Below are 26,215 nucleotides of genomic sequence, written 5' to 3'. Positions count from 1 at the left end.
CATGGAGATCATAGTTTTAAAATATGTAGAAACAGTATCTCAACATTTGTTATACTCTTTTATAACCATAGGTAAATTAGATACAGTTTGTAGTAAGTATACTAATTTTTGTAATAATTTTGTTTCAGTTACATGATGATTTGTCAACAGACTTCTTAAATGATATGCTGGAGACATCTAAGATGGACAATATTCACACGTGGCTTTAAGTAACGAAGTGTGAAATGGGTGAAAATGAGCTTATTATAAATGTTAGTGAAGAGACATATACCTGGATAAATATTGTATATACAATACTACATGAAACTTCATTTAACGAGTCAAGTTTGGTTTCTTGGTTTCTGGTGTAAAAATGCTCTGCATCTCGGTAAGGCCAAAGGTATTTCGTTGTCTATGTGGGTAGGCAAAAAATACCCTTGTTTTTAAAAGCAAGCCTTGAAAGAAATACAGTTACTCTACTCTGTAAATCAGTAGCAAAATTGACTTGTTGTAAAGAAATTGGTATTTTCTTAATGTGAAAGTGCAAAATTGTTTTCATGAACCAGAAATTATTTCTAAGAGAATTAAGTGAAAAGGTAACGTCAGTGAAAGTGATGTTTGAAAATCCATTGGAATCGTCTTTTATTCTCTAATGGTTGGATGAGAAGTAATTTGATGAATGAAAAATTATTTGCAATAAATTCCAGGTTGTGGATTCAACACAATGGTCTTCACTAGTAATAAAAAAAATATATATATATAAATGAATATATAAATTATATATATATACAGTAAGTATATATATAATATATATACATATATATGTATATATATATTATATATATATATGTAAAAGCTATAATTAAAGTGCACTGAAGCCTTATAGTGATTAAGGGGAACTTTCAGCAAAAGACTGTTCAACACTTAATTAATTGTGGCTTCGCAATATCTCGGGATGCCCTGTTTTCTGTATGTGATGGTTTAGTGCCTACTGACTATAGTTGTACTCTTATTTGAATGGAGAGTTCTTATCTAAAGAAATCTCCTGTCATAGGAAATAAGTTATGATTTGTGATGCCCTCCAGAAGTGTATCACACGCATTTAGGATGATGTCTTTTACACAGAGGTTAATCTTGCACCTCTGTCCTCTCCATACATTAGTGATTACAACCAATTGTACCGTCCAGTTCTGCCTTCATCAGCGAAATATTTCCTGTCTTAATCTTGTTACAGTATGTATTTATTGAAGAGCAATTTTCATGTAAATAGTTGGAAGTTATTGTATATCGTAATTAAAAAAGTTACACTAGAAAGGCATTAATTCTTTATTTCTTTGACAGAGGCAGCTGTTCTCAAAGTGAATGTTTATTACTACTCCACAATGTGTGGGGAATCTTCTGATTCTTGTTTTAATGCACTCAGTGCTCCTTTTTATTTGCGACACAGTGGAGCATTCTGTTGTTTGCATTTAATTTCTTTGATTTATTTTCATTATGTTGGCTGTTATGCTCCATTACATCTGTGGCTACCCTAGTTCCTGTTGAGTGATCGATATGAAGCAAAGGTTGAGCTTTGGCCTCTAAGGCTTAGTTGTTAACTCTCTGCATATATAAAGAGGCCACAGTACACTTGTTTCATAGTTCATCTTCCATTATTGTGATAGCAAATGCACAGACGTTACTGTAGTATGATAATTTGTAAACCATAAATATGCTTGTAATATATACAGTTAAGTTTGAAATAACTGTGTTCATTTCTGAAGAATGATTAAGTAAAATACAATAATAGCCATTGTTAATAAGTCTGTAATAGTACAGTACAATGAAATTTACTTAGGGCTAAAAGTCCAAACTCTTAGTGCAGTACAACACTGCAGTTTTATAAATTCTAAATCAAACTAGATGATGGATAAGGTGGACGGCATTAAGTGTGGTTTTAAAATTTGATTTATTTCTAATGATTTATTTTATCTCAAAATGTATTTTGGGAAAAGAAGAGGTATTCACTATAAGATTATAATGTGCCTTATAAATGAGATAGTGTCTTAAAATATGGAAGGCAATTCTAAGTAACAGTACCAGGAACCAAGGTGATAGCCAATGAGTTATCTAGCCTTAGTGAACAAAGAATGTACTTAAATAACAACGTTAAAGCTAGGTAATCGAGTCCTTTATAAGCAACAATACTTCACCAAACTTGATGTACCTGTGGGTGATTTTTCAATGTAATTAGGTGTATGGATTCTTCACCATGCTATGGATGCCAGCTGGTACAAAGGATAAATAAAAGATGTTTTAAAGTGAAAATGATATCCTCAGAGACTTGTTCTGTATCCTGAGAGATACCCTGGTCATATCAACAGTATTTCAGAACCCCACATCCATCTACAGTCTGCTCAAGTGATTTATTGGATGTTCCAAGTGCCTTTGTCTGCAGCTGTTTAGTGACCATCTCTTACTTCTTCCTGGGCAGCATGGCTTGTTAAAGGTGTTGACCCCAGGTTGAATGAGCATTTGCTAGCCTGACCTAGGTCTTAAAAAAAAGGTCACTTTGGCAGCTCCCAGGCCACAAGTTGAATGTGGCAATAGGTTTAAGATTCATGTTAGATATTAAGTGAACAAACACCGAGAGTGTATTTTCATACTTAGTGTTTGTTCTTATATTATCAATAATAATGTTATTATTACTACTATTGCTCCAGTAGACATGAATTTTTATTATATCAGGAAATGTACATGTTAATTTTCTTATGTTCATAGTATGGTGTCTTTTGTGATATACATCTAGCATGCAATGTTTTTTTTTTTAGTTTGTCTTATAGTGGCCATATTTGTTAGTTTTACATTGTGTAGTTAGACTCAGCAGCAAGGCTCTTTGTTTTTTCAATCTTTTTAATGTGGTGAAGGGTTCCTAGTGTAGAATAATTAAAATATGGATTTCCAATAATCATAAAGTTTCGTAGAGGAAGCATCCAGTGGTAAAGTTTTATACTAATAGATTTAAGAAATGCTCCCAAGATTAAGACTTGAGAGTTATCTTGGGCTGTCCTTCCCAATCTTTCTTGCACAAGTTTATGAAGTTCAGTTAACCCTACATACCTCAGAATTGTAATGCTATTAGTACAAGAAAAAAAGTAAGAAGTGAAGTTAAAGTATAATTACTCAAAAAGTAATACTATTGTTTTCAATGGTACTGCATTGCTTTTTTTTTGAGGTTTTGTCTTTCCATGATCCATGGGTTATTAATTTCATAGACTAATAAATGTTGCCTTGCTTTATAAGGTTCTGTCTCAGTCCTAACAATATTTTTTCACTGTATAGTTTATGTGGGACTGGAATGGGAGTAACCCATGAAATTGGATAGAAGCTAAGCAGTGTCTCTTGAATTATTTGAGATTAGGTTACCATTGCTAGCTGGTCACCCTTTCTTTGTCATGTCGTATCAGCACACCATGTACATCTACTCTCTTGTTAGAAATGGTTTAACTTAATCCTCAGAGATGGACATTGCTTGCTTCAATCCTGAACTATGGTATTAGCTTATAGCTCACATTGATTGGTTCACTACCAATTGCAGCAAAAGAGGGGGAACGATTTCTCTTGATAGTACTCATAATCCCTTAATAATTATTAGTTTCCTTTCACCTGTAAACTTCTCTCATTTTTGCTGTATTTGCAAGTGTTCCTTAGTGCTTTTATGCAGGTGGGGTATGAAGTACCCCATGAAATTAAGTGTATGCTGAAGCAAATGTAAATAAATTTTATCTTTAAACGATGAAAGACTTTTGCATATATACCATTTTAAAATATCCCTTGATATACATTATAAATGTTGAAAACATGGAAAAAAAATCTTAGAGAAAAGCAACCCAGAGACTAAACAAATTGAGAAGTTAACAAATTACTATATTAAGAAAAACGAGAGACAAAACCAATTAAATTAGATAAATAACAAGTAAATTGAATAAGATAGATAAGATAAATTATGAAACCAAACTCATGGTAGCCTTCTCAGCAAAAAAAAAAAAATTCCAGCTAGCTACACCAGGATTAGGAAGATTACTGTACAAATTGGTCATGAGGGGAATAAAACTTTGAAGATGATGTATAGTATAGAATTTATTGGAAGTAAAATATACAATGTTCAGTTAATTGTATATCAAGTATTATGTGGCTGATTAGACTAGTGTGGGAAGATTTTAATGCAAAGTATATTCACAATTATAGAAATATCTACAGTAATTAATACCAAAATCAGGGATGGTTGATTAAATAGGCCAACATTTTTTGTCCAACAGTATAAGATTCTAATCAGCTCCTCAAGACCAGATTTGAGAACAATAACAAAGTCATGGTATGCGGTGAAAGAATTTAAAAGCTTTTGATAGGTAGATCTGAATCTTGAAAGGCGATCTCAATACTCTCCCAGATTTTATACATTAAAAAGAGAGCAAATATGTTTCTCCAAAGTGAGTTTAAAAAAAAAAGAAATAGAATTTTGGACTAGTTGCAAAGAGTTAAACTATAAATGAAATTATCCGAATCTTAGATGATATTCTTGTGTGTAATGCAAGTTTTTGAATATGCATTGCTTATAATTACATTATTATGGAGGAGATGAGTTGTCTTGGGGTAAAGAACTTTGACTAAAGTTCTTTCCCTTAATATGTTTTTGGATTATTCAAAATAGTAATTTTTTATTTTGTCAACTCTGGTAAAAATTTGAGATTACATCCGTTGTTGATAATTTGTAGGTAGTACATTTCATTATTATTCATTATTTGGTTTGGTTCCCAACTTTAAACTGAAAGCTGCTTGATTAGTTAATTTTTCCCTTTGAATTCAAGTTTCCATGCAAAATATATCAGAGTGATATTTTGATAATTTAGTCACTGTGGTCATAAAATGTTTTTTAATGATTGTGACTAAAATGCTACATTTAGAAGAAAAATATAGCTGCTTAGTGAAATTAAGTTTTGGGTATTAAATCTTCTGGTAACCTAAAGTTAATTATGATTATTTCCATGAATCATACCTTTGTAAAGTAAAATGCTGTTTGAGAAGTACAAACTTCATCATCTCAGAAGAGAGAGGCCACGCCATGGATACCTGCCTCCATGAGCCAATTGAATTCGAAGTTCATATGGCATGGCATAACTAAAGATGCCAAGGATTGGGTCCACGCCTGCATTTCAAACTTCCAAAGTGCATCAACACACGACTTTGTGTGTGGGCACTTTTCATTAACCTCAGCATCGTTTTTATTACATTCACATCGATGTGGTTAGCCATTTATCCACGTCACAGGGACACCATTAATTTTACATAGTCATTGCTCACTCCACTCGCGGGCTTGAAGCCATCCCCATACAAGATGCAACATACACCTCATGTACTGCTGCCTTACTTTCTGGATCGATAGCCAGATTCGGCACTCCAGAGCATGTTACTTCTGACAGGGGTGCCACTTTCACCTTGCAATTGTGGACCTCTAGGTCATCTTCCCAGCATCAGCCTATATCATACTACCACTACCCAACCTGCAGCCAACAGAATGGTGGAATGTATCCATTGTACCTCAGAGCAGCTTTGGTGTCACGCTGCAATGACACCAATTGGTTTCCACAACTTCTCTGGGTCCTCCTCGGACTGAGGACCACTCCTAAGGGCACCATGGATGTCTTAATGGCTGAAATATGTATACGGCAACCTGTTGGGCTTAACTGGAAATTTTTCCCGCCCGCCGCCACCTTCAGTAATCTCCAGTGCCTACATCATGTTGTGGGGAAATTTACCCTCTGCCTTCAGACTTACAAGTCCCCTGCAAAGCAACATATCCCAGAAGATCTACACACTGCAGTACATGTCTTTATGCATACTGACATTTGCATGTTGCTGGTTACACCCTCATATAAGGTCCCATTCCATGTCATGCATCATAAGCTACTAATTTTGATACAGAGGCTCACGGTGACCACCGGGCATAATTTCTGTCCACCAGTATGAATACAGAAATACACTGATGAGTAGGAGAGGGACCTAACGGTAGAAAGAGAAAATAATTTTTTTTCTATTAAGGTCGAGAATCTTGGGCATCAAAGACATTAGTTATGTGACTCCCAGTTATGTATCAGAGTAATAAATTATCTTAAAACTCTCTGTTAAGCAGGTTGACATAATTCTCATCACAGGTTGTATGTTACTTATCTGTTTAACCTTATTTTTGGGCTCGGCCATGTCGTCCTGATGGAAGGTTCCTTTAGGTAGCTTTCTAAGGGATATTTGATACAGTGATACTCCCAGAGAATTAACCATAGGTCTCCAGAATTCTAACTCCTGGCGTGAGTATCCTTAATATATCTTTAAGGATATCGCATAAAATCAGGGGACATATTTTTTGATACGACACATGGCAATCTTCAACCCGAATAGATTTAAGTCTTTGAGGGGGAAGAGTGGCGAATGAAAGGGTAGCCGTTATCAAGGTACCCGGTGGACCCCCTCCCCATATTACTATGGCCCATCATTCCTTTAAACTGTAGCATTCAAGCTAAGAGCGCTCCCACGTTTCTCTCGGTGTTTGTTACTCTTTTTCGGAATATCATGCAATCTCCAGCATCTTCATCCTCTGGAAAGTTGAGTATTTGACCTTTCCTGTGTATAATTTTAGGCTCCCTTCTCACAGTTAAATACTTATAATTTAAGTGTGTTTGGTGGAGCGTAGCCAACACCGGAGACGGCCATTTTGAGCCGCGGTCGCATGTCATAAATGCGTTTTATTTAGTTAGTAATGCGACGCTCCCGGTATTTAGCTATAAAACAAAACTTTTTAGCTAGTTAGGCAAATTATACTAGCGAAGATTTGCATACATTATATTTCCTCTGACGATATGTAACGTTACTTTCGTATACGACGGGGACCTCGGCGGAGTTAGGCTAACCTAACCCGTTTGTATACGTTAGTAAAGTAATTCCCATTGTTTAACTTGTATCGATTCCTATTAATTCGGTTGGGAATATATATCCCCTAGAATTTATGGGTATAATTCGATACGTTTCTCTTTTAGAGAAAAGAGGATAAACCCTTCCTCCCCCCTGAGCGCCGCCATCCCAAGCGGCAACCCTATCTTTCGTCATCGCCACCGAGTAGTTAACTCCGGCTTAACTTAGATAGTTTTATCGTCGATCTTCTTTGCCGCCGAGTATCCCGGCTTCGAAGTATGACGGTAACTCAGGGTGTAATGTCTTGCTGCCGACAAGGGAATCGCGATCCCTCTGCCGCCCATGACGTTGTCGGCATGGGAATCTATGCGTCCTTAGTTTACAACCAAAAGTAGGCGGCATACTTGCCGCCACCTTTCTCCCTTGTAGACTGTAAGACATGTCTTATAGCCAACAATGTCGCCGACGGGAATTCTTATTCCTCTGCCGACCACGATGGCGTCGGCTCAGGAAGCCCTGCTTCCTTGGTTTACAGCCGAAAGTAGACGGCATGCTTGCCGCCGCCTTTCTCCCCTGCAAACTATAAGACCCTTTTCCCTCCCCCCTCTGTCCTTTAGTGTCGGTCTAACCGACACAAATTATTTTGGCCGGTGTTCTACAATCATCCCGGCTAGGTTGCCGCCTCGGCCGACTCCCCCTTATGTCCTTCCTTCACCGGAAGCGAATGCCCCGTGGGGAAAGACTGAGCCGGCCCTGACGGCTGCCGGTGGGAAATCCATTATACTGTTGAGAATTCTTCAGTCCTCTCTTGTACTGCCATCCACAGACCTCGCAACCAGCAGTACAGCTGGCGGCAAAAGTTGTGGCTGGATGGAAGCTAGAATCAGATGCATTCTCCCCTTCCATTAGAACACTCATTCTGGGAAGGAGACAGTAGGCGGCAGTAGCCCTCCTACACTTCCAATTATTGTGCTGAACCATAATAGGAAATCCTCCTTTCCATTCTCTCTCTCTCTCTCTATCCGTTAGTGCCGCCAGGCACTAACCTAACCCCGGTAGTATACCAGTAAAACTACAGCATACAATAATACAGTAGCCAGTATATCTACTGTATATAACAATACAGTAGTTAAAAAACTATAGTGTAATACAGTAGTTGGTACAGTAAAACTACAGTATACAATAATACAGCAGTACAAGTATTTCTAACATACTCTGTGTATCCTTTCGCAGTCTATTGTTGGGACCGCATAACATGCTGAGGTTGAAGTATTCCCTCAACACCCTGATGAATCCTTTGATTATTGGGACACTCATGAAACACTGTTCAGTATTAATATTTTACAGGTGGAGGAGTTAGTATAAATATTCGCTAGCTCCAGCTCTATGTACGAGAGTTATTCCACTCTGTATTTTCCCTTATAAGGAATTTAAATGTTATTATTGACGGGGAGGTCTCAGTGATTGCCTGTGAGAGGAAACACAGATATGTGTCTTTCCTATTTCCTTTCTAGCTTACTATCCTAAGCTATTAAATATATTAGTAAGTATTACTATTTTTAAGTATGCATTATATCAATGATATAAACAACTGAATACTCATTTCACCCTTTTTCTCCCTTACAGGAGGAGCCAATGGTGAAGTGTACATTTGTGTTCTGCAACCACAAGGACTTTAGTGGGCATATGGTGTGCAGATCTCATGCCCCCTGCTGCATCGTATCTGGATCCCTGAGGTACTGGGACCCGAAGGATTGCTCCAACTGCTCAACCTTGCTGACTGACGGCTTTGGAGAAGATATCCCCGACACCACAGGGTCAAGGGATACAGCAAGGGAAACCCTTCGAAGGTGAGTAAGAGGCTTCCAGAAGAACTCTCCAGGACCTTACCTACTTAACGAATCTCTAACGAATCTCTAGAGTGCCTTCTGTTCCCTAAGGCTCAATTCAGTATGGTTGTGCCCCAGGTACAGGTCCAGCCTCCCTTCATCCAACGGACAGTGGACGTGGACTTCAACAAGGTACTGCAAGGCATTGACTTCCACCAAGAACGGATGTCGGAGGTGTCCACTGACACTGAACAGGACCTACTGCAAGAAGGCCCTGAAGAAGAGGTGGTTCAACCACCCACGGAGGAAGAAGGATCCGTTTCGACGGTGACTGAGGACCCTCAGTTCACGTGTCGGCATATCAACCTATGCCGTCAACCTCTTTAGCCCCCAACTCCCCAACTGGCTATACAGGTCGACAGGAACGAAGCGCTCCTAGAGTCGATCCAGCAGACATTGGCAGTGTTCTGGAAGGAACAAGAGGAGAATAAGCAAGATCTCAAAGAAATAAAGAGAGGTACAGAAAGGGAAATGCCCTGGCGCTTCCAGGGGCTCTGCTAAGCCCCTTAGAGTATCTGACCTCCCTTACTGCTCCGAAACTAACCCCTGGAGGTATACGGAGCACATACCCATGAGGAATGAGAAGCTTTATATCTCTGAGAAGTTGGAGGCCAAACTCCTTGAAGATCTTCAATTCTGGCTCAGCTTTTCAGCGTACCCAAATTGCTGTGCGAGACTGAGAGGTGAACCTGCATCCCGCGAGATACCGGAGGAAGTCATTTTCTTTGAACATGACAAGGCACAAGTCATCCTTACTAAGACCCCGAAAGGAGCCTGATATACCAACTCCAAAGTCTGAGCATTGAGCAAGAAGCACCCAACCTTAATTGCTCCTTCCTCCAGAGCCTTCCCCTTTTCGGGGAAAGCCCTAGACTGAGTCATGAGAGCAGTCAAAGAGGGCAAACCCTGCCCAATTCTAGAGGAATGCAAACCATTATCTCTAGCTATGCCCACCTGCGAGGAGAAGTGGAAAGAGGTACATCTAACCTTCTCCGTCTCGAGGTTGGATCCTGAGATGGCAGGCCAGCAGTTTAATGAGAACCTTCCAAAGTTGCCAGACCATCTTTTGAGAAGGGAACAGGAGACGAAAGAAAGACTTGCCGCCTCCCTGTCTCAACAGAACTGCTTGGAAATGTGTGCAGGCCTAAATAACACCCCAGACATTCTTTGTCAGGTCAAGAAGGACCTGTAGAGAGTACGTGTTTGCCGCAGCAACGGTGAAACACGAACTTAGAAAACTGATTTCATCATATATTTGGGGCAAAGACCTTTTCCCACAGGAAATGGTCCAAGAAGTCATTGTCAAACCCACCATGGAGAATAGGAACCTTCTCCAAAAGTGGGGCATGTTCTCAAAGAGGAAATCTTCATCAGACGGAGGTCCCCAGCCTAAGAACAAAAAGGCAAGAAGACCACATAGACCTGCATAACTTCCAGCCGTGACCATGACCACGGTGCCTCAAATGGTAGCCCTGCCGCAAACCACCTTCCAGATAGTCCCTCAACAGCTGGTAGCCCAGTCACCTGCGTTTAATCCAGGCTTTGAAAGGCACTCGACCACCTTTCGGCCTTACAAAGGTAAGGGCCCAAAAAGAGGATCCTCCAGAAACCCCCCAAAGGGTGGAGGAGGTCGCGGTCACGAAAACAAGTCCTCAGGAACCTCTAAACAATGAGAGGTTCCAGGTAGGAGGCAGACTTTTTCACTTTCGGGATCGTTGGACCTTCGATCCCTGAGTCCACAACCAAATCACGAATGGACTTGGTTGGAAGTGGAACAAAAATTCTTCCAACACTCCACCCCCTTATTGGAAGAATACACCTCAGAACTCTTGAACAAGAGGGTAATAAGAAAAGCGAAGTCCATCAAATTCGAGGGAAGGTTTTGTGTTCTCAAGAAAGACTCGGACAAACCCAGAGTCATTCTAGACCTGTCTCCACTCGACAAGTTCATTGAGAACAACAAGTTCCGGATGCTACATTGCAACACATAAGGACCCTTTTACCAAAAGGGGTGTACACAGTTTAAATAGACCTGGTAGATGCTTACTGGAACCTGCTAGTCAGTCGCCCCCTCTCCTCCTGCCTAGGATTCAGGCTACAGTAGACAAAATATGTCTTCACACCCATGGCCTTTGGACTAAACATAGCCCCAAGGGTATTCACAAGGCTAGTGGACACAATCGTCCAGCAACTACGCTCCGAAGGAGTACAAGTAGTAGCATACCTGGACGATTGGCGGGTGCGGGCAGCATCCAAGACTACTTGTCTGCAAGCGGCCGCAAAGGTGATCCAGTTCCTGGAACACCTGGGCTTCAAGATCAATCGCAAGAAGTCTCGCCTTTCTCCAGCTCAGAAGTTTCAATGGTTAGGAATCCATTGGAACTTGCAGTCAAACCACCTCTCCATTTCATTAAAGAAGAGGAAAGAAATAGCGGCAATCTGTCAAGAGACTAATCCAACACAATTGGATTTCAATACGCCAACAGGAAAAAGTATTGGGCTCTCTCCAGTTCGCATTAGTGACAGACCTGGTGCTAAAAGCACAGCTAAAGGATGCGTCAGGAGTCTGGAGAAGATACGCATCAAACGCTCGAAGAGATCGGTAAAGGTTGACCCCAACCCAATTGCGCACGCTATGAAGGCCGTGGTCAACAACTAAGAGCCTAGCACAAACAATTCTCTTGCGACCACCACAAACATCAGTGGTGATACACACGGACGCCTCTCTGGAACGATGGGGAGGCCATTCGCAAGAAAGGAAAGTGCAATGGAATTGGTCGCACCAGTTCAAAACTTTTCACATCAACATCTTGGAGGCTATGGCAGTCTTCCTGACTTTGAAGAGACTATCCCCTCGCAGAGCAGTCCACATCAGACTGGTCCTGGACAACAAAGTGATAGTAGAATGTCTAAATTGACAAGGCTCGAGATCACCTCACATCAATCACGTGATGTTAGCCATCTTCTGCCTGGCAAGGAAGAGAAGATGGCATTTATTAGCAGTTCACCTTCAAGGGTTCCGTGTTGTGACGGCGGATGCTCTATCCAGGCGAAAGCCGATAGAGATAGAATGGTCCCTAGATGCAGACTCATTCTCCTTTCTTTTAGAAAAAGTCCCGGAGCTGCAGATCGACCTCTTCGCAACGAGCGACAACAAGAAACTACAGTACCTTGTTATGTAGCCCCTTACGAGGACCCTCAAGCAGAAACAATAGACGCCATGTCTCGACTGGAATGGATGGAATCGGATTTACCTGTTTCCACCAACCAATCTCCTGCTAAAAGTCCTTGACAAGCTAAGATCCTTCAGAGGAACAGCTGCAGTAGTGGCCCCCAAATGGCCCAAAAGCAATTGGTTCCCTCTAGTTCTAGAATTGAAACTGAAGCTGTTTCCTCTGCCGAACCCAGTCTTATCCCAACTGGTTCAGAATTCGACTGTTTACACTTCATCCTCAAGGACCAACAACCTACATCTCATGATTTTTCGCCCTAGCAGCGAACAAAAGTTTGGGATCGCGAAGGTCAAGGCTGACTTCATTGTAGAGTACAAGTCAAGTTCAACCAGGAGACAATATAAATCATATTGGAAGGAATGGGTATCCTTTGTGAAAACAAGGAAACCAACAGAAATTTCAACAGATTTCTGTCTCTTTCTTCATCTACCTACTTGAACAAGGCCTGACTTCCACTACGATAACTACGTGTAAGTCGGGCCTGACCAGACCTCTTCTATACGCCTTTGAGGTGAACCTCACAAGCGAAACCTTCTATAAGGTGCCGAAAGCATGCACTACACCCAAGCCTGCAACCCCTCCAAAGCCCATTATATGGTAGTTGGTCAAAGTCTTGCACTATGCTTCGAACCTAAACAATGAAGATTGTACTCTAAAGGAAGTAACACAAAGTCATTTTTCTGTTCGCAATAGCCTTAGGGGCTAGAGTTAGTAAAATAGTAGCCTTATCAGGGATGTAGGCCCTATTCAGTTCCTAGACACAGGAGAACTGAATCCTTTTCCTGATCCTGCCTTTCTTGCCAAGAACGAGCTACCCACCAACAGGTGGGGCCCTTAGAGAATCTGCCCACTGAAGGAAGATGCCTCTCTATGCCCAGTAGAGTGTCTTAAGGTCTATCTTCGAAGAACTTCAGACTTCAAGGAAGGACAGCTCTTTCGAGGCGAAAACCTCAGGATCAAAATTTATCCCCAAGACAACTGAGAGCAAAACTCACCTACTTATTCGCAGAGCGGATCCTGACAGCTCATCCACAGGTCACGATCCAAAGAAAATTGCTTCTTCACGGAACTCCTTCCAACACAGGGGCTTGGGTAGACTCCACTCATACACTGGGTGGAGATCACCCAGATCTTTTACAGACACTATACGAAGCAAGTACATGAAATAAAACATGTTGGGGTGGCGGCAGGTAGTGTTATAAAACCCCTCGTCTAGCGCTGCGATGAACAGTGAACTGCTTTGGGACTTTTCAGTGCATCGGGTGCATGGGTACATTTACCCTCGAGTGTAAATCACAACGATGATTAACACACTGTTCCATATAGGTGCTTATCTGACCGATAACACCAGTGCCGAGTGAACGTTGCGTCACAGTGTTCATGCATTTCCAAAATCTGTACAAATCAGTCAGATTTGGTTTCACATCTCCATTGAGTGGCATCATTTCGATGAAATTACATATTTTTTTGACGAGAAAATATGGACCCTGATGTGTTTTCAATGCCGGATCAGATTCATAGCCTATTGTAAATATATTTGATAATCTAGGTGCAAGGTAAAATACTAAACGTATTTGCGTCTTATTGCTGCTATCTCAGTTACAGACGAATAAAGCGTACTAGAGTTTTAATTAAACCCTAGAGGGGCCTAACTTTAAATCAGAGTACAGATTTTTAAGGTATGAGAACGGTAATCTCTAAGTATTACCTTCCGTCCCTATGGAGATACAAACTTTGAATTTTTATAGTGGAAGTCGACACTTTCCCTGCAGGAGGCTGGAAGCCCTAAGCTGGTTCCAAGGTTGGTGGATATGACAAATAACAGTAATGTCATATATATAAGGGTCTAGGAGACCATATAAGGAGCTCATTCAAAGTAAAAGCACTTATACAAACCCACAGATGTAGTACTTTCAAGTTAATTCTCTGGTAAGCTTCCATCAGGACGACATGGCCGAGCCCAAAAGCTGGATTTTCAGCAAAGTGAAAAATCTATTTTTGGGTGAGATAGCCATGTCATCCTGATGGACCCACCATTCTTTCTTAAAATGACCCCTCCCGAAACTACTCTATCTGCGGCTTTAATGCTTAAATGCAACTAGGAATGATGGGCCATAGTAATACGGGGAGGGGGTCCACCGGGCACCTTGATAACGGCTCCCCTTTCGTTGACTACTCTTCCCCCTCAAAGAGTTAAATCTATTCGGGGTGGAGATTGCTATGTGTCGTATCGAAAAATACGTCCCCTGATTTTATGCGATATCCTTAAAGATATATTAAGGATATTCATGCCAGGAGTTAGAATTCTGGAGACCTATGGTTAATTCTCTGGGAGTATCACTGTATCAAATATCCCTTAGAAAGCTACCTAAAGGAACCTTCCATCAGGACGACGTGGCTATCTCACCCAAAAATAGATTTTTCACTTTGCTCAAAATCCATTTTGTCCTAATACATAGCATATTCTATTTTTTATCATTCTCAACTTACCATTTCTTTCATGCACTGGGCTACTTTCCTTGTTGGGGCCCTTGAGATTGTAGCCATTTACTTTTCTATCATGGGTGCAGCTTGGCTCTTGATAATTATGATAATGATAAAGCATGAAATTAAAGTCGCAAAATTAAAACAAAAAACTCGTCATATTGAGTAAAAAAGACTAAAGGAAAATGTTAAAAACTACCGAAATAATTTAAGGAGAGAGGAATGCACAGATATGAAAACTAACATTATGGAAAACACGAGAATATAAACCAACAAACGAACAATTAAAATCAAAGACTACCATAACAAAACAAAGTAACAAGTTCTATGAGTGTAAATAGAGAGAAAAGAAAACAATGCTAACTTTAGTTGGGGATGAAAATCCCTCAGGAAGTTGGTTAGGCCCACTAGAAAATATATATTCCTTAATTTATGAAAAATAATGCAGTGATTTGAATGGAAAATGGAAACGGCAATAAAAGAAAATGAGTCGATATATAATCTCAAATTAAGGAAAACAAGTTTGGGAAGGACTGAGAGCTGTTAACAATTAATATAACTCGATAAGTAATCTAATCAGCCACCAGGGATTGTGAAACAAATAGATGCACTGACATCATCTCCTTTCTTCTGTTTGTGGAGTGTCAGATTTGTGCAATTACAGAAATATGCTACATATAAGTTGTGGGTTTGTATTGAATTAAATTGAATTCTTAGGCTCAAACTTTTAAACTACCAACATAGTTGTTTATAGATTTGAATCTGTAATCTTTTCTTTAAATAAAGTACCTAGGTTTTCGTCATTTGTATCTCTTAAATAATAGGGTGACTGTAATATAATGATATACACAATTTTGTTATTAAAAACCATTGCTTATAGATCTTTGTAGAAATTCAATTAAGTAAGCTTTAATCATTACTGTGATAAATATTACTGGAATCACACTTTAGTTTAGAAATTTGATGCTTAAAATTACCAGAATTTCACTATTATGATTGCTAACTAAGGACATGAAAATAAAATTAAATATTTAGCAAGTAGTGTAGGATTATAAAGTAACAGAGAAAACAGTTTAGATAATTTATTTGAAAAACTTCAAGTTAAAGCTACAGGCAGAGGAGATAAGGGTGAATTCTACGAATTCTGATGAACATGTGAGGACCAGAACTTTATTCTAGGTAGTATTTAAGGCCTTTGATAGGCTCGCATTCACTACCTAACACTTGAAATTTATTATCAATAATCACTATGGTGAAAATGAAAAGTTTGACTCCTGTCTTAAAGATAATAAAAAATGATGGCCTAACTAGCTCTGGGAAGTTTGAAACTTCTGTCGAGGTAAGGATTTCGTAATTGGCCAATATATCAATAATATGGTAGCATAACAAAAGATTCCTTAATGCTCTTTACCCAATTGCTTTTGAATTTACAATTGAACTATGTTTGATGTCAAACAAATTCTACATTAAACCCCACATGCAAGTGTTTTAACTACTAGATACACTACATTAATATGAAAGGGATTGAATATCATTTCATAATTTAATTATAGTAATGGAAGAAAAAGTTCAAGATTTAAATGAAGTATCCTCATGAAGGTTTTCCAATTTCAGCCTTATAAATTTACTTTTTCTTTCCAAGTCTCTAAAAGCTGCAGTGTTACTGCACTACCACCGCATACAACAAAAACAATCGGTCCTTCCTTTGGTAGAACTCTCTCAGCAATTAGCTTTCGTATTATTCCACTATATCCAGCGGCCAAGGCAGCACCGCAAGCAGGTTGAACCATCATGCGATGTTCATCTGTAATGATGAGTATCTCTTAGAAATTGAAACTACATAACTGTATGAGTCGTGCAAAGGTGTAAATAAACATTCTGAATTACTGGTTAATTAATGTTCATATTACAAAAAACACCAAACTCTGGCCCATTCTTGTTAAATATTTAAACATATTCTTGTTATAGAAGTAAGGAGCAAAAAGAGTCGGATGTAGTGCTGTCAGTGTACCCCATATGGTGCATTGTAGGCATTATTTCACCCCGTAGCTGAATAGATTGTTTACTCTTCTGCTTCATCTCCATTCCCACTTCCATACTTCCACTTTATGAAACCTCTTTTTAACCTTGTTTCATAATACAACAGCAGTGGTTTCTCAGTTACTCCTCAGCACTAAAGGGTCTCCCCAGCCTCAGCACTGGGCTGTATGGCTAAATTCCATAGCTCAGAAAGAGAATAAAGCAATAATATACACATATGGTTTCAATATTAAAGGAAACTAGGAATCCAATCAGTATTTGCAGTTTTTACTGGAGATTCTTTATTAATTTTTTTTCCAAAAAAACTTTTCTTCTGGAAGTTTGGTTACCCAGAATGTAGCTCTTGAGTATCAATGTCATATAAAACATTGCCCTAGTTTAGCCTCCCAGTTTTAAGCTTACTTATTCCCACCTAAAGTCAAACTGGAAAGTTATGGGGTAAATGCATAATTACATGCCACACAGCATAGTTTTCTGTGGCTTTTACTGAATGTATACACATCAACTTTGCTATTCAGCCCATACAATTTTAGTACTGTACTGTATGAGCTCCTTACATGGTGCACTGTAGGTATTTTAATGGGTCTCTAGCATCTTTCCAGCCCAGAGCTTCACCCACATTTTGGCTTTCTACTTAACCTCTGTCCCCACTTCCTTTCTTCAAAATTAGTATTCCTATTCAGCCTCCTTTATCTTTTATTGAATATTGTAACTGCAGGGTTTTCTCCTAGTTAATCAGGTTCACTATGTTGGTATTTTAACTTTCCTTGGATTTTTGCGAAGAGTATGAAAATTATACATTTTTGGAATCCTTATTGTAGAAGAAATCTGGAAAACATACTTCCTTTTGGCTTTAGTCCCACATGGCCATCATCTTGAATTTTGCAAAATGGCTGCTGTGAAAATTTTTGCCATCAATATCTTTGCTTCTAAATAACCTCTACTGTATTTTCAAGGCCAGCAAACAATGCTCAGAGTTACAGATGTGTTGAGATAAATTGGTCACTAAGCTATACTATGCCATCCACAAAGACATGTTTATCTAGTGGTCTGATTATTGTAGTAGGCCTATACTATTTATGCTGAACAGTTGACTGTACCCTACACGTATGTTGGTGGTGGTTATATTACAATTTTTTTGCAGGCTCCTAACATGAGTGACAAACCACAAGCTGCTGAAAATGCTATTTTTTTTTCAAGATCAGGAGTCTATCAAGTGGATGCAGTGTATACTGTGTCAGTCTGATGCTGAAAAGAAAGTTTGTGCAACAGGCCCAGCTAGATTCCTACCAGTATCTACTGAACATAGAAGCGAGAGCCTGTGTGCATTGTGGCCACTATGTTGAGGTCTAATGACGACTACAAAACTGTTAAAAAACAAACACTGTGCAAATCAGTAAGTCTACAATTGTAGTTGCTATGCAAATGCATCTAATAAAGATAAAATCCAGCATGCTCGAGACAGTCATGCACATGCATTAGCTATTGGCTGCCACAACTGCCAAGAAACTAGAACAGAAAAAACGCAGCTCTGAAATGGACCAATTAGACTCGGCAACATCTGACTCTTTAACACCACTCACAAGGTCTCATACATGTTCACTGGATAAGGGACAATGTTTTTTCTGTTAGAAAGATGATAATGAAATGATCTATCAGGAGATGACAGGTAACGCTTGGAAATTTTGTAAAGAAGCTGTTGAAAGATCCAATAATGGCACATTGAAAACAAGACTGAACACGCATTGATCCAGGGTATGCTTATTCAATTTATGTTCTTGGCAGCGAGAAGCCAGCTCCAGTGGAGGCAGAACAGGCTGCAAAGAACCCTTGCTAGAGTGTGCAGATTGATGTCCAAACACAGAACCAAGCATGGCACAGGAGGCTTGAAAAACTGTGGACCTACATTCAATAGAAAGTGGCTGGAGAAAAATCCTCAATGCCCTGCCATACGGGAAGTCCTTTCTTCAAAAAGATTGAAGGAAGTTAGCTGTTCTCTATCCATAGAGAAATGTGAAGGAAGCATGGTTCATTTTGAGATGGAGAGTTGTCTTGGTGAAGAGGACAAGATGCATACAATCTACAGAGCAGCAAAGGTGATAAAGGAAGAGCATTGCATGACAGCTAAGGATACAAACACCACAGAGGTTACTAGTGACATCCATGACGTTCCAGCTGGACTGCATTTAATGATCTGCTAGGTCATGATAGGACTTGTTGACAGCATTGAAACTCGATGGAGGACCAAAGCTATTCAGAGAGTAGCACTCACAGTGAACACATTATGTATGGATTGAAAACGAACAGACTGCTTAATTACAAGCTGAGAAGAGACTCATCACTATTCCGTTCCCCCTTGCACAAGAAACCCTACAGGTTCTGAGACTGGCTCTAACTGTTCATCACATCTTCAACAAGATGCTAACGGGTCTTCTCAGTGCACATGTTCTTTATGGCTATTCCCTTCTAATTGAAACAGCTGTGGTCAATGCTGTTTTACAAAACGCTTGCAAGTTCCAAGGTCTATGTACCACCATTCTTGAAGAAGGGTGCCTTTGTGCTCTTTGCAATAGATAACAGACTTTTCAGAGGATATTGCTGATGCGAAAGGAATTACTATTGGAATGATTACTGTTGTATACCAGAAGGCAGAAGTTCCTGGAAAACCAGTTGCACTTCCCATGAAGATAGGTGATGTCCTTAACACTAGATTTTGATGGAATTATCCTTGTATTTGAATTATACAGAGGTGGTTCTCTGAAGTGTTACTAGTGATAAATGAAAGCAAAGAAGAGCACCAATATAAAATCAGGTCGGAGATGACACAAACATAAAACGCATCCCACCAAGCAGGTTCCTTTCACATAAGACAAAGGCTGACCTGATCAACTATCTTGATGCAAAGACTCTAGAGTACAATAGTATATCACACAAAATGGTCATTACCTCTTCTTTGGGGTATACCAACAGCAATAAAAAACTTGCTATTCTATGGCAACAATCATGAAGAAGCTGACACACTGTTGATCTACCAGGCTGTTCTGGCATCACAGGGAAACCCATCGGATGTACAGACAGTTTTCTTCTCCCAAGACGCAGATGTCTTAGTAGTAGTCATAGCAAACTATGACCCCATGCTGAAGAATACTCCCATTTCCATGGCCTTAGATGTTACGGGGATAGAGCCAATATGGAGAGCCATAGGGGCAGAAAGGGCAAAGGCTTTGCCAGCTTTCCATGTATTCACTGGTGCTGATAACACTGGATGATAAAAACAACCTGACTGCAAATCTACATAAAGGGATATAAAAGCAGATAGAGATGTAAAATCAGTTTTCTTCAGATGCTTTTTACGGAGGCAGAAAGGACTGAAACAATGTTGGTCACCCTGGCTAGGTACATCACACCCTTCTCCAAACTGCGATGATATGTCTTTTGCAAGCAGTTGGCAGAAAGAGACAAGCCATTTCCCATCCTTGGGGCTCTGAGACATGACCTGAGAGTCAATATCTAAGTCAGTGTAGGGCGAGCCAGGATTGCTCTGCAAATCTTCTGCAGAATGGCTACCACAAGGAGTCCAAGGGCCCGTCCATCCAGCTCCAAAGGCCATCATTGACATGGCTTGCTGCTAATGCAAAGCAGATTGTTTCTTTTGCCAGATACTCTTGCAGAACAAAGAACTTATCCAACATGGATCTTTGCCTGTTCTGCAGTGTGTCAGAATGATGAGGGAACAGAAAACAAGTATGAAACTGATGATGATGATGATGATGGTATATGAGGGACATTCATCAAAGAATTCAACTGACCCACTTAGGGTTATTATATCTGACTGAAATTTTACCCGTGTATTGATACATTAGTGTATAGGTCACATTAAAATTTGCAGCACTGAACACACATTGTTTCCTTTTTACAGGTGTTAGATTGAAGTAAGGTGTGGTTATGGACCCAGTTTAGTACCGAAATTCTTCTGAACCCCCTTATTCTCCTTAGCTGGCACCATCTGACATTCACTTCTTTCCAGCCATGAAGAAATTTTTGAAGGGAGTACGTTTTCCAGATGATGAGACACTGATTTCCAAGGTGAGGTCATGCAACTCAATGTCTCCAGAGTTGTATAAAATGATTGGAAAAATGCAAAATGCTGGGTATTGCCTATGTAGAGAAAGACTACCAACTGTTCCAAGTTTTGTCTATGTCTGTTGGAAGTGATTCAAGGGAAATCTTTGATGAACACCCATCGTATGAAGACTCCTTGGTTGCTTTAAAGATTAAATGCATTTTTGTCATCAGGAACATGTTGGTTCTTTATGGACACCAACTTAGTGAAATAGTTATGTCTGTGATTTTATCATTGCTTATACAACGAAGTTCCAAAAGTGTATGGTCTCGATACTCTCCACAAAAATCTGGCGAAATTGCACAGAAAACCTGGCTAAGCTGTACTTCTGTAAAAAGCCTTCTTAGACCTAGCACTGGACCACGTTGCTCAAATTTCAGGAATCTGTGAATCCAATCTCTCTTATTCACCTTAAGTCGATATGCTAGGACCCACCTGCAAGCTTTACCAATTTCTATGAGGCAGGTATCCTATCCATGTAGATAAGAGGAAATGAGTAATGGTGTACTTGTACTAAATGGTTAATATATGTATATTATATATATGTATATATATATATATATATATATATATATATATATATATATATATATATATATATATATATATACACGTATATATGCATATATATACATATGTACATACATGAATATGCATATATATGCATAAATATTTATTTATATACTTACAAATAGATATATGTATTTATACATGGACACTGTATACATATATACACAAATATATCTATATGTATATACATGTTATGTATATATATATATATATATATATATATATATATATATATATATATATATATATATATACTGTATATATATATATATATATATATATATATATATATATATATATATATATATATATGTATACACATATCTGTTTATATACATCAATGTCAGGACCCTCTCAAGGGAAGATGATCTTGCTGTATTACTAGAAGTGCGGAAATAAATAAATTGGAATATAACAGGATTGAGTGAAGTTAGAACTGGAGAATCTCATATAGAGTTTTGCTCCAGAAGATATGAAAAGGACAAAGAAAATTAAGTGGATTTTCTTATTAATAAAAATCTTTCAGGTAACATAGAAGAATTTTATAGTGTCACTGATATAAATGTAGGATTAATTATCAAACTAAATAAGAAGTATAAACTGAAGATCAGTCAAATGTATTCATCAACAACATCCTGTACAGAAGAAGAAATATACAATTTTTTATGAAGATCTGGAGATACCTTTGGAGACACACAAGACTCAATTTACATTTCTTTTGGGTGATTTCAGTGCTAAAGTAGGGCAAAAGAAGAGGAGAATCGGCAGCAGGTAAATTTGTGGTAGGCACAAGAAATGACTGAGGAGACATGTTTGAAGATTTTACTGAAAGAAACCCCCTTAAAATACATGAACACTAGTGGTATATATATAAAAAAAGAATTATAGAAAATGGACATGGAATAACGAGTCCAAATATATGTTATTCCAGGTAAAAAAGTCACTTTAGTTAAAGATGTAACAGTGTTAAAGAAAGTTAAAGTCAAGCAATCATGGATTAGTGAGAAGCAAAATTTGTTTAGATCCAAGGAAAGAAAGAACACTAATTTTAAGAGACTAAACGCTCCTGGAATAAGAGAAAAATATGATTTTATTAAGCGATACGAATTAGGTACTCCCAACTACAGTACATGATGAAATGGAAGCAAGATGAAATGAACAGTAATTTGCAAAAATTTCCATTGGAATAAGCACAAGATGAAGGACAATTATTAAAAGAAAATAAAGGAACTAAGAAAAGATTGGAAATGGGAAAATCCTAGATAGATGAAATAAAGAATTAGCAGAGCTATCAAAAAAAAAAAAAAAAAAAAAAAAAAAAAACTAAAAACCCTAGACATTCGTAAACATAATCTGACCAATATTGAGGAAACCTTAGAGGAAGGAAGAAGCATCAACCTGATGAAAAGAAGACTTGGAACCAGGTGCCCATAGATATTTGCTTTAAAGGATGAAAATGGAACTATCAACAATAGAGATGCAGTGATATAAATTACAGAGGATTTTTATACAATATTATACAATAATGAAATAAGGAAAAACTTTGCATATAGAAATAATGAAACACCTGAGCTGGTACTAACCGTTACAGTATAAGCGAACAAACAAAAGGTACGACAAGAGGCAAAGCAGCAGAAGCTGGCCTAACAATTGGTTTGATAATAGGTGGAGGAGGTTTCATAGTAGTAAAACTCGCTGAACTTTACACCAAATGTCTGGAAGAATGCTTTATGCCTACAGCTTGGTAAAACTTTATGATTATCTTTCTATTTTCCACCGTTATCCGTACATTAAGGCCTAGTTACTTGCTGTTCATTCTCCAGTGCTTTGTATTAAAGACATCCTCTTCCACCAAACCTCTTCTCTCCATTATCATATTTGCTAATTCTAAAAGTAAAGACATAAAAAACCTTGAAAATTACCACCACCCAATAAGTTTCTTCCCAGTAATATATAAAATATTTATAAATATCTCATTAGGCCGAATAGAAAGACAGCTAGATTCTAATCAACCAAGAGAGCAGGCAGGCCGTATCCATGTAGTTAACCAGGTTATAGGAAAATCAGAGTATGACTAATCCCTATGTATGGCATTTATAGACTATGAAGAAGTTTTGATTCTGTCAAATTTGATCAGCAATGAAAGCCCTTCAAAGACAAGGAGTAGATAAATCTTATGTTAGAACACGAAGATATCTATACAGGAAGTATAGCAATCCTAAAACTTTAGAGATAGTAAGAAGTTTCCAATCAATAAAGGAGTTAGACAGGGAGAATCTCTCCTAAATTATTCACTGCATTCCTAGAAATTTTTTAGAATTTAGCTTTGGAAAATGTAGGAATTAACATTAATGGGGACTTCCTTAAGTACTTGAGATTGGTATATGACATAGTTCTATTTAGTGACTCAGGAGAGGAATTGCAAAAGATAACAGAATTGAACGAGAAAGCAGAAATCTAGGACTGAAAATGAATGAGTAAAACTAATGTTTAATTAAAATGCAGAGACAATGAATATACGTACGTTGGAAAAACTGTTTCCCTGTAAATGAGACCGAAATTAAAAGCAGTATAGGCATAAGATGAAGAACATATGGCAAACAAAAGGCGATTATGAAACGTAAAATGCCCTTTTTCTTCTTGAAAGAAAAGTATTTAATCAGATGGTCCTATCAGTATTAACTTGTGCATCAGAAACTTGAAGCCTAAAGCCTTATTACAAAAGCTAGTTACAACTCAAAGGGCAATGGAAAGAATAACGATTGGAATAACAATAAGAAACAGAAAAAAATGCAACATGGTTACGAGAGCAAACTAAAGAGGAGGATATATTAATATGTAAGAAAAAGGAATGGACATGGGCAGGACATATAATGAAAAGGGCAGCTAATAAATGGATATTAGAGAAAAACAGAATTGGTCCCTAGAGATTACAAATGAAGCCGGGGAAGGAAGAGAAGAGTGGATTGACACGCTAAGAAAATTTGCAGGTACAGGCTGGCATGGAAAGACCATAAACAGACGGGGAGTGGAAGGAAATGTCTAAGGCCTTTGACCTGAAGTGGAATAGCTATGGTTGCTGATAGTGATGATATGTACACACACACACACACACACACACACACACACACACACACACATATATATATATATATATATATATATATATATATATATATATATATATATATATATATATATATTCAAATAAGCCATATATTTTTGATACATTTATGTCTGGATTCTCTTAACGACCTTGGGATCAGAGCCCCAGGCGAAATCATACACACCGGCCCGGAATCCAACCCTGGTCCAGGAAACTTTTATGCACAGCGACATATATATATTATATATATGTATGTATATATATATATATATATATATATATATATATATGTATATGTATATATATATATATATATATATATATATATATATATATATATATATATATATATATACATGTATGTATATATATATATATATATATATATATATATACACACACACACATATATATATATATATATATATATATATATATATATATATATATATATATATATATATATATATATATGTGTGTGTATATATATATATATATATATATATATATATATATATATATATATATATATACATACATGTAAATATATATATATATATATATATATATATATATATATATATATATATATATATATATATATGTGTGTGTGTGTGTGTGTGTGTGTGTATATATATATATATATATATATATATATATATATATATATATATATATATATTTTTGGGCTCAAGCCATGGCGTCCTGATGGAAGGTTCCTTTTTGGTAGCTTCCTTGGGTATATAACTACTAAGATATTCCCAGAGAATTTAACCACAGGTTATCACAGAATTCTAACTTCTGGAGCGAGTATCCTAAAGGTTTCCCTTTAAGACATCGTATATCAACAGGGGACGCATGTATTAACGCGCCACATAGCTTTCTGCACCCCATACAGAGTTAACACTTCGATATGGAGGGACGGAGAATAGCTGGGGAGCTGTTCCCCAGCTAATCTCGTCCGTGGCTACTTTTGGTACTCGAGACGTAAACAAACGGGCGCCATTGCTAAATGACGTCACGTCCGTCCTCATCCTTCGTTTATTAGCTTGCCTTACTAGTTGGACTTTTCCCTGAGTGATCTTTATCGACTTGCATCTTAGCCATGTCTCTACCCTCGGCCTCGCCTTCTTCTGGAAAGTTGAGTACAAGGTTCCAGTATTGTTTAAATAAGCTCTGACCGTAAAGTAACTTTTACTTTTCGAGATATTTGATGTTTTGTGGCAGAGCTGTGCCTCGACCGGACCGGCCATTTTATGGCGTCGCTGTTGTTTTGCATGCCTTATTTAGATAGCCTCAACAGCGTTTTCCGGCCTCATTAACTAATCGATACTATTAGTTATTTAGTCTTCATAGCTAGGAACTTTTATATCGTGTTTTGACGCTTTATTATCGGTCATCAACTGACCCCATACCAGTTGGCTAGTCTAGCCCCTAGGCCAGAGCGCCTATATCAGTGTTCATGCATGATATTTATCAGTGATCCTAGGTTTATTTATGAAGATAGTGGCATTATTTTACAATACTGTTGACTGTGATGCAAGTGTTTTCGCCTTCAGGGACCATATAGGGGATAGGTTAGTTAGTGTGCCTTTCTAACCTAACCTACAAGTAGGACCCCTATATGCTTCCTTCCTCCCCTGCCTTAGGGCATCCCCTCTGTGCAGCCTTGCTCCCCCTACCACGTAAGGGGATCAGGCTCTTATCAGAGTATATATCGCTTCTCTGTCCCCCCCCTAAGGGAATGATCCCCCCTTAAGGTGGCGTCCGAGAATGAGGAACGGCTAGTCCGTCCTCTATTGCTGGGGCTAGGTCTCCGACCTTCCCTGCAATAGCGATATGTCTTCCA

The 26,215-nt window shown here is 38.3% G+C and overlaps 1 pseudogene; it reads left to right on the top strand.

Annotated features, from left to right (window-relative positions):
* LOC137656448 (transcriptional coactivator YAP1-like) overlaps positions 1 to 3,759 on the top strand; it is a 105,488-nt pseudogene extending 101,729 nt beyond the window's left edge.
* Positions 3,760 to 26,215: the final 22,456 nt, after the last annotated feature.

The sequence above is a fragment of the Palaemon carinicauda genome, chromosome 1, assembly GCF_036898095.1.
Source record: "Palaemon carinicauda isolate YSFRI2023 chromosome 1, ASM3689809v2, whole genome shotgun sequence".
NCBI lineage: Eukaryota > Metazoa > Arthropoda > Malacostraca > Decapoda > Palaemonidae > Palaemon > Palaemon carinicauda.
This window is presented reverse-complemented; position numbering and strand designations above follow the sequence as displayed.